Below are 12,732 nucleotides of genomic sequence, written 5' to 3'. Positions count from 1 at the left end.
TTTTTAGTGTGTGTGTGTGTGTGTGTGTGTGTGTGTGTGTGTGTGTGTGTGTGTGTGTGTGTGTGTGTGTGTGTGTGTGTACTTTCTTTATCTTATTCCCCTCTTTTGCCATCCTTATCTTTGTTTGCTATTTCTCTTTTACTTCTCACTATTCTCTCTCTCTCTCTCTCTCTCTCTCTCTCTGCCCCATATCCCAATACCTATCTCTACGCCTTTTTGCACATATTCAGTCTCGTCCCTCTACACACATTCTCTCTCTCCCTATGATATCACACACAGTTGCAATGATCAAGAAAGACTCATTAAAACTTAACAGTGGACGTTGCAAGGGGATGGCGTATTGCAGTGCGGATTGCAGCGGATTGAATGGCAAAGCGATGTAGTGGTATTGAACGAAACGCTATGAGTAAGATGATGAAGAGGTGACGGGGGAGGGGAGGAGGAAGTGAGGGGGAGGGGTAGACAGAGACAAAAAGGTGGATAAGATAGATTGATGTGTGTGTGTGTGAGAGAGAGAGAGAGAGAGAGAGAGAGAGCTAAGGGCAGTAATCTGTACATCTGAAATATTGGAATGGGAACAGAAAATCGAGACACCTAAAACCGTAGAGATGGTGCGAGAGATTATAGGGGGAAGAGAGAGAGGGAATGAAAGGGGAGATAAACAGTAAAAGAATTGAGACAAAACAATGTGCAGTAGTCAGGAAGAACACGAACAAATATTAAAGTTAAAGACAAAATCGAGAGAGGTATAAATAGGAATGGGGAAAGGGGAACGGGGTGAAAAGCGTAAATAAAAAGTGTATAAAGAAACTCTCAGTAATCATAATTATTTGCAGTAGGAAGAAACGTAAATAATGGAGACATAAAGAGATGAAAATAGCATTAGAGATTTTTTTTTTTTCTGGGAGGGGAGGGAATTAAAAGTGTAAACAGATAATGGGAGAAGTGAGAGCGACACCATCAACATTGTCCACCACATATTCAAGAAGAAGAGTTTTCTGCAATGACACGAGCAAAATGGAGAGATATGTACGGAAATAACACTAAAAACCATAGCAATGAGCAGAGTTGGAGAAAAACGTGAACAAAGGTAAACATGATAGGAATACTGGAAATTTAGACACAAATATGAAATGATCTCTTCTTATTAACAAACGAGATTCAGAATGATAGAAATACCAGTAGAGATTAAGAGAAGGGGAGAGTAAGTGAAAAGCGTAAATTAATGAAGCAGGGTAAAAGAAGGATGATCCTAAATAATGTACACTCATTTTTAACGGCAAATAAAACAACATTAAAACAGGCATAAACACCGAGAGATAAGTATGAACAACAATACATATAAAGAGGACGGGAGTGAGCGTGATTTGTGTAAACATTGAGTGAAAGGAGAGAGAGAGAGAGAGAGAGAGAGAGAGAGAGAGAGAGAGAGAGAGAGAGAGAGAGAGATTGGGGATGGATAATAATGGATAATAGAGAGACTGCATGTGCTCCAGGCCATAGAAATATCATCAAAGATAAAGAGGAGGGGAGTGGGAATGAAAAGTGGAAGTATGAGAAAATAGAATGTATATTTCCGTCATGAGGACTGAATAAGTATATGCAATAATAATTTCATGCACTTCAATATACCCCTACAGTACGATGACGTCTTTTTTTCCCATTCTTTTTTCTCTAATATTGTTGGTACTTATTTATAATTAACTGTAGCTATATTTCAGTCACCTTAACTTTGCGAGATTTTCGTCCTTCTGTAGCTTACTTCCCGTAGCTGAGTGGAAGAAGACAGTGCTGCTGCTCTTCCTTTTCATAGCACTTCTTTGTGACTGGCATTATATTCTAGTGTTAATCTGTTTTCAGAGCTTAGCATTTGAAAATGAAAGGTGCCAGTTTTACGCCGAGTTAAATGGGCTGTATATAGGAATATAAGGTTGCAGAGAATGATAGGGTTGCATAAAGCGACTGAAGAAGGGGATAGAATTGTCAAGTCCCTACTCAAGAACGACATCTCTTCGCACAGTCTGGCACAAGCAGATATAAAACACAGAAAGACATCGCTTTACGAAAGGAGATGACTAGTTTCCACATCACATCTATAGATTTACTTTTTTTTTTTTTTTTTGCTAAGAATTATAGTCGTACATAAAGTTGCATGAACGAGGTGGTGAGTTGTAACAATAACACTGACAGTAACACGAACAGTAACAGTACCATTAAAGAGTACAATAGCATCTGACCCCCAACAACACCGAGTGTCTATTGTCGATGATTCCGTGTTCTGCAGTTGTTACAGTGTGACGATGCTTGGAGGTGAGAGAGAGAGAGAGAGAGAGAGAGAGAGAGAGTCATTTATATTAGCTTGTCATTACCTCTCGTTAAACGTATTGGATAAAGCCGCATCCCCTGAAGAGTAGTTGCAAGTATAGGAGCAGCACGCGTTATATGTTTACTCTTTAATATTTCATGGTGTGGGCGATTCTAGTAATATATTCCAGTTAACAGTAGATGATTGTATTGAGCTGAGAGTGAGGCATAGTGAGTCTGAGAGCGTTGGTATTGGTACTGGTGCTGTTAACCTACACTAAGGGCTGTCACATTCAGGGCTGATGTGCTGGGATTAGTGGTGGTGTTTTTCTAGCATACTGAGGACTGGAAAAGTGGGATGAACTGATTAATGAAGCAGATGCATTTTCCGCCGGGTAAATTCACTGTTCCGCTCCGTTACACTAATTAAAGATAAACAGCAGCTCCAGTCCACACAACAAATTATCGTTTGCCTAAAGGATTGATGTGGATTTAGAGTGGGCTGGGGGGTTTTCTGCTTTTGTTAGGATTATTGCAACTCTCATTATTATTATTATTATTATTATTATTATTATTATTATTATTATTATTATCGTTATTATTATTATTATTATTATTATTATTATTATTATTATTATTATTTTCATCGTCGTCGTCGTCGTCGTCGTTGTCCTCCTCCTCCTCCTCCTCCTCATTATTTCAAGGGGTGAAAGCAATCCATAAACAAACAGGAAAATATAAAAGCTTGGAAACTATCAAAACAGATTGGCCAAAATGAAACGGACCACACATCCATCCACTCATCATTGAAGCCATCAGAATTCCGGGATCTGCCTCACAGAGCAGACGATCCACACAGAACTACGCTTCGTAATGCTTGTGGGAGAGAGAGAAATTCGTCGACTGCCAAGGTTAAAATAGGGTGCAGTTCTTGTGATGCCCGAAAAGAAGGAAACGAAGGATGGAAGCTTGGAAAAGTTGTCTCGTAAAGATAAACACACACACACACACACACACACACACACACACACACACACACACACACACACACACACACACACACACACACACACACACACACACACACACACACACACACACACACACACACACACACACACACACACACACACACACACACACACACACACACAGAAAATCAATATCCGTTCACTTCGAAATGCCTGGAAATATTACCTGTAAAGGTTGGAGTTCATAGACAGTGGGAAAGACACTAAAGGAGATAGTTCCAGAGTTTGCAAGTTTTATACAGAACTGGGCTGAGAATAGCTTAGAATTCATTTATTGCCGGTATATTTTTACATGGTTTCTGAAATACACAATACGTTACGACATTCTAAAACTCTTCGTCCTGCAGTTCAAAATATAGAGCATATAGAGAGGAACGATACATTTTGCGGCGATTGTACCTCTGCTGGTGGATAGAAACTGAGCTGAACAAATAATCCCTGGTAATTAACATACTGGTTTAATGATGCAGACTCATGACCTGTGTATTATTGCTTCCTATGACCTGGAAAATGAGGCAGTGGGACGGAAAGACATAATTTCCGTTTGGCGTTGATACAGGTTGGATAAAATTTTCTGAATGTAGCAAGAATGAGGCATAACATACATTATAGGAATGGATTGATGGAGGTTGCTGCCAGTATCATCACTGCGGTGTTTTTTTCAGGTTGGTTAAAATCGTCTGGCAGTTGCACGAATAAAATAAAGCAGTACTCGAGCTGAAGGATAAATATTTAAAGCTGGCTAAACTCGTGTTGCAGTAATAAGAAAGAAGGATTATTAAAAAAATAATCGCGCTGAAAGATTTTTTCGACAAGAAGACAGTTATCATTATCTACAGTAATAGATGGAATAGGCAACTGCGCTGAATTTATTAACAGTGATAGATACAATCCCACCTGCTATGGTTCTTCACTCTTCTAAGCCGGATAAAATCTTCTGGTGGAAGGACTAGGTATGGGCCTCATTATCCTCTTGAGTAGGGAAAAGTCACCATTTAGCGAAGGTTTATTGACCCCATTAAAAATACCAGGTAATTAAAAAAGTGGACTGGTCATAATGACATCGTAATCGCTCCGTAATGAGTGTTTTGATGGCTGCTACTTGTACTTATGATGGAGCCGTGAATTTCCCTGACCTGAATAATGAGCCAGTGGACGTAGGAGCCATTTCACTGGACACTCTGTTGATGGTGGCGTCTGCTTCTGTGTTTTCTGTTTCCTATTTGTATTCCCTCTGTATCTGGTTAATTTATTGGGATTTGGACTGCGATGATGATGATTATGATGATGGTGGTGATGTTGATGATGATGATGATGATAAACAATTCGTACACCTGAATGATTATCCAAGCAGAATCACAAAAATGCTCAAGCATATAGGTAGATAGTTAAATGAACACACACACACACACACACACACACACACACACACACACACACACACACACACACACACACACACACACACACACACACACACACACACACACACACACACACACACACACACACACACACACACACACACACACACACACACACCTTTTTCAGCAACCAGCCATTTTCATATAATTATTTTAACTTCCACATAAATAAAAAAGATATAAAGCCACCACTCATTATGGGACGCGAAATACAAAAGATTCCATGACATTAAAGGGGAGAGCTGTTGTACGCTGACGAAGAGGATGTATATTTGGAGGGGCGTGAAGTGAGGGTTTGTGATCTGAAAAATAAATGGTTGCTTTAGTTCGACATGTTATGGGTTTGGCTTGGATTCTTGACATTCCTTTTTGAGAGTATTGCTGATTCACATGTACAGTATTCTTGCCGACCCTTTGGTTATGGAATACAAACCTAGTATTTTATTCCGGATACCGTTGAGCGAGTCTGCTTAGCCCGGAGAAACCAGCCACAGCAAAAAAGTCAGAAACAGTATAGATTAACGTTTTGATGGGATTTTTACCCTTTCAGGCAGAGTACATAATTTCTGCTTTTGTTACCTGTATCTAGATTATTTTATTGAGCTTCAGATATATATATATTTTTTTCTTGAAAGGGTTACATCTAGCCTTTATTACCTTCAGGAATAAAATGGTCTGAAGGTATCAAAACTAAAATATAAAATGAGCTCATCTAATTGGAGAGGCTATGTGCGTGTGTGTGTGTGTGTGTGTGTGTGTGTGTGTGTGTGTGTGTGTGTGTGTGTGTGTGTGTGTTTTCTCTAGCTAACACCACTCAGGTCTAGACATCTCAGAGAAACCCGCTGCTGCTAAAATGTTTCACTCTGCAGGTTAGTTAGAGACATGCTGCAGTTCTGATACATTGGTGTGATAAAGAGGCTTAGAGTAGGGACTTTGTTGGGATTGCGTTGGATGAACTCTGGGATTATCCATGTTGTGATAGATTGATTGATTGATGGATGAATGCATGGATAGATGAATGGGGGATGGTTAGATGTATATTCGTACTGATATAGATGGTAGGATAGAGAGACGCAGAGGTAGTTAGGCAAAGAGAAAAGCAGATATAAGGAGAGACAGACAGACATAGATAGATAGATAGAGACTGATCAGTAGGTAGACACATATATTCTTTGGTTTACTATAGCACAGCTAAAGCAGAGTTAGCACACACACACACACACACACACACACACACACACACACACACACACACACACACACACACACACACACACACACACACACACACACACACACATTTACTAAATTAAAACAAATTAAAACAGACACGACCATACTAATACCTCTCTCTCTCTCTCTCTCTCTCTCTCTCTCTCTCTCTCTCTCTCTCTCTCTCTCTCTCTCTCTCTCTCTCTTTCAAAAAGATAAAGCGTGTGAATTTCTCGTGAGTGTCTGACATTTCAGCCCCGAATCTAGGAATGTATCACGAAGCTCACACTCACACGCTCACTTTCACCTCTCAACCAGCCCTCTCTTTCTCTGCCTAATTCACCCAGTCTCTCTTATCAACCTCCCTGTATTCCTTTGTTACTGCCCTTACCCCTGTTACTATTTTTCTCTTCCCAAATTTCCTCATTCGTTAGGGTCCTGTCCCAACCATCGCGGCTTTATCTTTCTCTATTCACGTTGATTTTCCACTTCCTCATTATTTTTTTTTTCTGCTGTTTCTGTCTTCACTCCTTTATTTTTGTTTTTCGCCCGTTGCACTCATTCCCCCATTTGTTACTGTCCTCTGTGCTGTACCTAACTTCTCTCCTTTATTCCTCTTTATTATGGCCTGCTTCTCCCACGTCTCCATTCGTTATTACCCTGTCTGCCTTCTCCACCTGGTGTAATTTTATCTCCTTTATTATCATATATCCCCCACTTTCCTCTTTGTTATTGGCCTCTCTCCTGTCCCCACCTCCTTTCCTCTCATCTCCTTTATTCTCGTCTACTTCTCCCTCTTCCCTGTTCGTTATTGCTCTCACTACTGTCCTCACCTTGTCTCCTTAATTATTCTTTATTTTAGTCTTCACTCTTGTTCTCCTTCGTTGTTGTCCTCTCCTTTATTATTTTTGTGCACTTCTTCCACTTTCCCTTTCTTAATTGTTCCTCTCTCTTGTCGCCACATTTCCTTCTTTATTCTCCTTTATTCTTGTCTACATCTGTCTTTCCTTATTGGTTATTATTCTCTCTGCTGTCTCTGTTTTCTCTTCTTTATTCTGTTTTACTGCTTTATTCTCGTTTATTTTTCCCTTCTCCTCATTTGTTATTATTCTGTATTGCTTTATTCTTGTCTTCCACTCTCCTCATTTATTTCTCTCTCTGTTATCCCCCATCATTTTTCCCCTATTCCTCTTTATTCTCGTGTATTTCTTTCACTTCCCCATTCATCAGTGCTCTCTTAGTGCACCTTACTTACTTTCTCTACCCATTATTTAGTGCTGCCTTTACTGTTCCCACCTTCTCTTTTTTTATCTCTTTTATTCTCGTCTGCTGCCCCACCTCCCCATTCGTGTCATAAAATGCTGGGTAGGTAGAGTAGTGGTGATGGTGGGTGTGGGGCTTTGGTGAATACTGTACCAGGAAGGATGTGGGTGTCTCTCTCTCTCTCTCTCTCTCTCTCTCTCTCTCTCCCCCATCAGTTTATCTGTCTGTGTATCTGTCTGTGTCTCTGTCCGTCTATCAGTCCATTCATATGTCTGTCTCTCACTACATTCTGTCTTTACCTCGAACTGTTTCTGTCAGATTATAGTACATACTCTCTGTTCCTTCCTTTCTGTCTGTGTGCCTGTGTGTTCTCTGTCGTCTGTCTTTCTGTCTGTCTGTCTGTCGTTTCTAGTTGCCTCTTGTCTCTGTTGCTGGATCTGTTTCGCATTCTTTCTCGATATAGAGGTGCGATTCTCTTTGTGTGTCTGTCTGTCTCTCTGCCTGCCTGTCCGTCAGTCTGGTGGGTGTTGGATTTTATGAATACTGCAAGAGGCGGGGTGTGGCTCTCTCTCTCTCTCTGTCTCTCTCTCTCTTTCTCTCTCTCTCTGTCTGTCTCTTTCTCTGTCTGTCTGTCTGTCTGTCTGTCTGTCTGTCTGTCTGTCTGTCTGTCTCTCTCTCTCTCTCTCTCTCTCTCTCTCTCTCTAACAACGCTAATAACACCACTCTCTCAGCGCACCCGACATTTCCTGAGTTGTTTGTGAGCATGGGATTGATTTGTTTTCGAGTGTTAATGATTCCGTAATGAGAGGCGTGGGTGGGATGGGATGGTTTAGATTGGATGTGCAGTTAGATTAAGGATGTTATATTTGGGAGTGTGGCAGTGGGAGAAAGTAAATAAAGGAGTGAAAGAGGAGAGATTCTTTTCGTGTTAATAATGAGGGGGTGAGATGGGCAGAAAGCAGCCTTCATGGTTAACTGGTTTTGTAATTGCAGAGGACTAACTTTTTTCTGTTCATAAAGGGTTTTAGAATGCAGAATAGAATTGACGATTGACTCCAGGAGGAAAATTAAGAATTAGAATGAGTGAAATATTAGCCTGATGTTGCCGCCGTGTCATCTTCTTCCTCCTGTAAGGTAGGAATTAAGAAGCTGTTTGCACACAGGAGGTTGGCTGGGACCATCTTATCTGTATGTTATTATGTAAGATATATGGTGTAAAGAGGAAGTTAGGAACTGAACGTGAAATAATTTTAGAGTAATCCTGAAGAAAGTCTTAGAAATAATTTAGTGTTCATTTAGGAATGTGGGTTATATAAAGCAAAGTGAAAGTAGCATCCGTTTTGGCACATAGTGCCAGGAACACCAGGAGAGCCGTAAGTTAGAAATTACGAAACATGAAGACAGATTACATAGGATGGTCACATAAGACGTGATCACTCCAAGATAACAGTCCCAATCATTAATCTCCGACGCATGTGGGGGTTCCGTACTAATGACACAAGATTCTATCCGAGATCATTAGTATTAATTACTTTAAGACGATCTCGTTAGTTTTAACCATTAAATATCTGCGATATGAAGAAACCATTGACTGGATTTGTCCCTGAAATTATGGAACCGTCGTGGTTAGTAAGCTCTCAATACGTCTTGGATTTTGAAATACTGAAGCCAGATTTCAAATTCCCTGTTGTTGACATAATTTTGTTTGATCTTACGAAGCGTCTCCATCAAATCCTTCATTACACAACAGTGGTCTTAATCAGCTCAGAGGAGGCCTTTCATAATTACTGAGTTTCGGAGCGGTGTGAAGGGCCTGTTGGCCTTAAGTGGACATAGGCTTATAGAAGATGAGTAAGTGTGGGGGTGTTTAAGAAGAGGATGTGGGTTGGACGGCTTTTATAATATTTAGCTCCTTTGATAGTTTTGACAGTTTCGAGACTATTAATGGATCGATTGGGTCTAAATTGACAGAGCTTATAAAATGTGAGTGAGTGTATGAGGGCTGGTAGAGTCAAGTGAGATGAGGGAGTGAGAGCCATTTTAAAGGAGAGGAACACATTGCTGCCTGTAGTACTTACCTACCTACCTACCTACCTCGCGATGTTGTGTTATGTTGTTGTTGTGTTATTTTGTGTTATGATGTGTTGGCATGTGTAAGGGTGTGTCTCGTTGTTGATTGTGTGTGTGTGTGTGTGTGTGTGTGTGTGTGTGTGTGTGTGTGTGTGTGTGTGTGTCTGTGTTTCGGGGCCGTGTTGTTTTCGTGTTTTTCCCGTGTACAGTACGTGTGTCTGAACCAATCTACATTTAATACTCAACTCGCTTCGTTTTCAATTCCCTCTCCCTTCTCTACTCGCACCATATTCTTCACTGCTTAAAAGGAATATTGTTGCTTTTCATTTCTTTACATTTTGAAACAGTGGATGAAAAATTTGGATGTATTCTCCATTAATTCGCCCTGTCTTTGTTTGGTGGCTGTCCTTAGCAATATGGGAAATTGAAAGGACTGAATAAAATATAAAATTCAGCATATAGTCAGTAGTATTACCTTTGTGACGTGATGCATTACTAATATCGTTCGTTGCTTAACCATCAGCCTTCAGGGTAACGATCTCTCTCTCTCTCTCTCTCTCTCTCTCTCTCTCTCTCTCTCTCTCTCTCTCTCTCTCCTCTATTGTTAACTTGGGGTATAATGCCTGGAACGCCCTAGTAGGATTGTCGGCTTTACCAACGCAAAATGATTCAATTCTAAAGAGGTGAGTAGAGATTGTTTGATAATCTACCAAGACGAGTAGACTGTTCATCTACTCCTTACCCCAGTTAATAAATAAGTAAATAGATAAATAGATAAACAGAAGCCTAACCTCGAGCCCTTACACATCGAAGTGGATAATATGATTTACAACCGTTTTACACACACATTTACATACATACACACATACATACATACGTTTACACACATATACATACATCCATTCGTACATACATATATTTCTGCTAAAATTTCTCCCGAAAGTTAAAATCTTTTCTGTATTTTCACCGGATTTCTCCAAAGCTTTTGCATGACACGCTTTTTTATTTCCATTTTTTGAGGTGTGGATGGGGAGTAGCAAAAACTTTTCTGGCAAAAAGAAGAAAATTGTGACGGGGGTACAATAATTTCTTTTTGTTGATGTTGACTGTACATACATGCCAAGATTTATCACACCAACCGAGAATTTATCTTTATTTTTCATTGATTTTCTTCGGGCCATCAGTATCATATGTATTACTTTATTCCTGCTGCTCCCCAGTGGTTTTATTAGTCAAGGAGAGATCATTCGTAGCGAAGGAGGCTACACACAAGATCCAAAGACATTTCCCTTTTTTTTAATTCTTGTAACTATTTGGGGATTTTTTTTTCACATTGGGAGGGGCGTGTTGTAGTGAAGAGTAGTAGTAGTAGTAGTAGTAGTAGTAGTAGTAATAGTAGTAGTAGCAGTAATAGTAGTAGTAGTAGTGCCTGGCCTGCTGCGTCTGATAATGTTGATGGACAAAGCCGTAATAATCATCGTCCGTGCGTGATATAAATGTGTCAGTGTACGTATCGTTGCGTGTCTGAGGTCCCTAATATACCAAGGAATGCGTTATTTTACCCTCCGACCGACAGCTGACGACCCTGATATCTTACTGGAGCTAGTGCCAGAGGATATTACTCGCCCCAGGGAGACCATCCACTGTCCAGGGGTTAAGAAGTATGTTAAGAAACGAGAGGTAGGAAAGTGATAGTTCAGTACAGGCAAATATACCAGGAAATCTTTTTGTTGAGAACACTCCTGACAAGATACGGTTCCGTATAATAGATAGATAGATAAGTAGGTAGATAGATAGGGATAGATAGATAGATAACAATGAAAGGTCACTTCTGCACCACACAATATCGCCTGGTAGTAGCAGGAATAAATTATTTTAGATTCCCATCCTCCTGGCTTCAAACCGTAAAACAATACACCACCATCCACTCCGGCCCCCAGCCCAAAACTGTGCCTTTCCCAAACCAATTTTCCGGCCCGCTCACTCAGCATAAAAATACAGTGAGCCACAAACATCATATGCTGTGTAATTCCCCCTACTGCTCATACACTTCCATGGCTCACATTATTTCACATCACCCTGTTCAGTCGCTTCTCTCTCTCTCTCTCTCTCTCTCTCTCTCTCTCTCTCTCTCTCACACATATTGGACAGAAAAAAAAATATTCAATGTTGCCAGTACGTTGTCAAACTTTCTGTTATAGATGGCTTTTACTATGTCTATAAAATGTAACTGTAGCTGTAACAGTCTGCGTGAGGCCCAGTGAGAGAGAGCAGCTTCTCGGAGGGGGAGTGGTATGCAGAACGTACCCTTCCAAATGCTGGCGAAGGATGGTACGAGTTGGGAAGGGGTGTCTGAGAGTAGTGTCATTGAAAGTTGGTGTGTTGGAATTGAATCATATTTGTGTGGCATAGAGTGTTTTTGATCATCACTGGTGCTTCGCTACGTTCGCTCTATAGGAAACCTGACCCAACCCAGCCTAACCTAACCTACCGTAACCTTACCTTACCGTACGCAGCCTAACCTAACTCAACCCATCCCGACTCGACCTAATCTAACCGAACCTAACTAAATTTAAGCTAACTGGAGCCAATATAACCTAACATAACATTACCTTATCTTGCCTTACCATACCATACCATACCCAACCCAACCCAACCTAACGCAGCCCAACCAAACCAAACCTAACGTAACCTAACCTAACCTAAACCAACCTGACCTGAACTATCCTATCCTTACCTCCCCACGCTGCATTCCTCCCGTTCCCTTTCCTCCATCCATCCCCCTCAAGTCACAACCCAGGCACTTGTTCACATTCACGCCATACAAAACTCAGCAGCTTCGACAATACACCGACACCAATCACTCTCACAGCGTAACCAGTAAGGGGGGGGGGGAGGTGCAAGCGCTTCAGCTACACCAGCAACATGAAAGCAATATCCGAAGCACCATGCAACACAATAACACTTCCAGTCAGCACTCCGAGTCAGCACCACACAAAGCAGCACAACAGCAGCACTCCCAGGCAACAGTCAACAAAGCCCACACCACCGCGGCGAGTCAGCAACTTGGCCTGAGAAATGGCTTGTCTGATACCAGTGCGGGAGAATCTGAGGCGGAATATTGTGCACTTAGTCTCCCTGATTCTCCGTGATGCTTCCTGACTCTTCCGGATTCTGCTGTGTGCCTCGGATCCTGTCATATTTTTGCCGACTCGTGACTAGAGACATAGCAAGGATTTAAAAGACTGGGGTGGCCAGGGGTTAGCCAAGCCTGATTATGAGTTGGTTCAAATGAGAACTTCATAGAGGGGTCGGGAGTATACCCCGGAAAATTAAGTTGGCCCCTGGTACGGCCAGACATATTTCAAGGGTGGCTAGTGCCTTCCTGGCCATCATCCTGGGTACGCCCCTGCTCCTGGCATTCCTGC

This window comes from Coenobita brevimanus, chromosome 96, assembly GCF_032717465.1.
Source record: "Coenobita brevimanus isolate Jiangsu-jjx chromosome 96, ASM3271746v2, whole genome shotgun sequence".
NCBI lineage: Eukaryota > Metazoa > Arthropoda > Malacostraca > Decapoda > Coenobitidae > Coenobita > Coenobita brevimanus.
The sequence above is the reverse complement of the archived record's forward strand: the minus strand, read 5'-3'. Positions refer to the sequence as shown.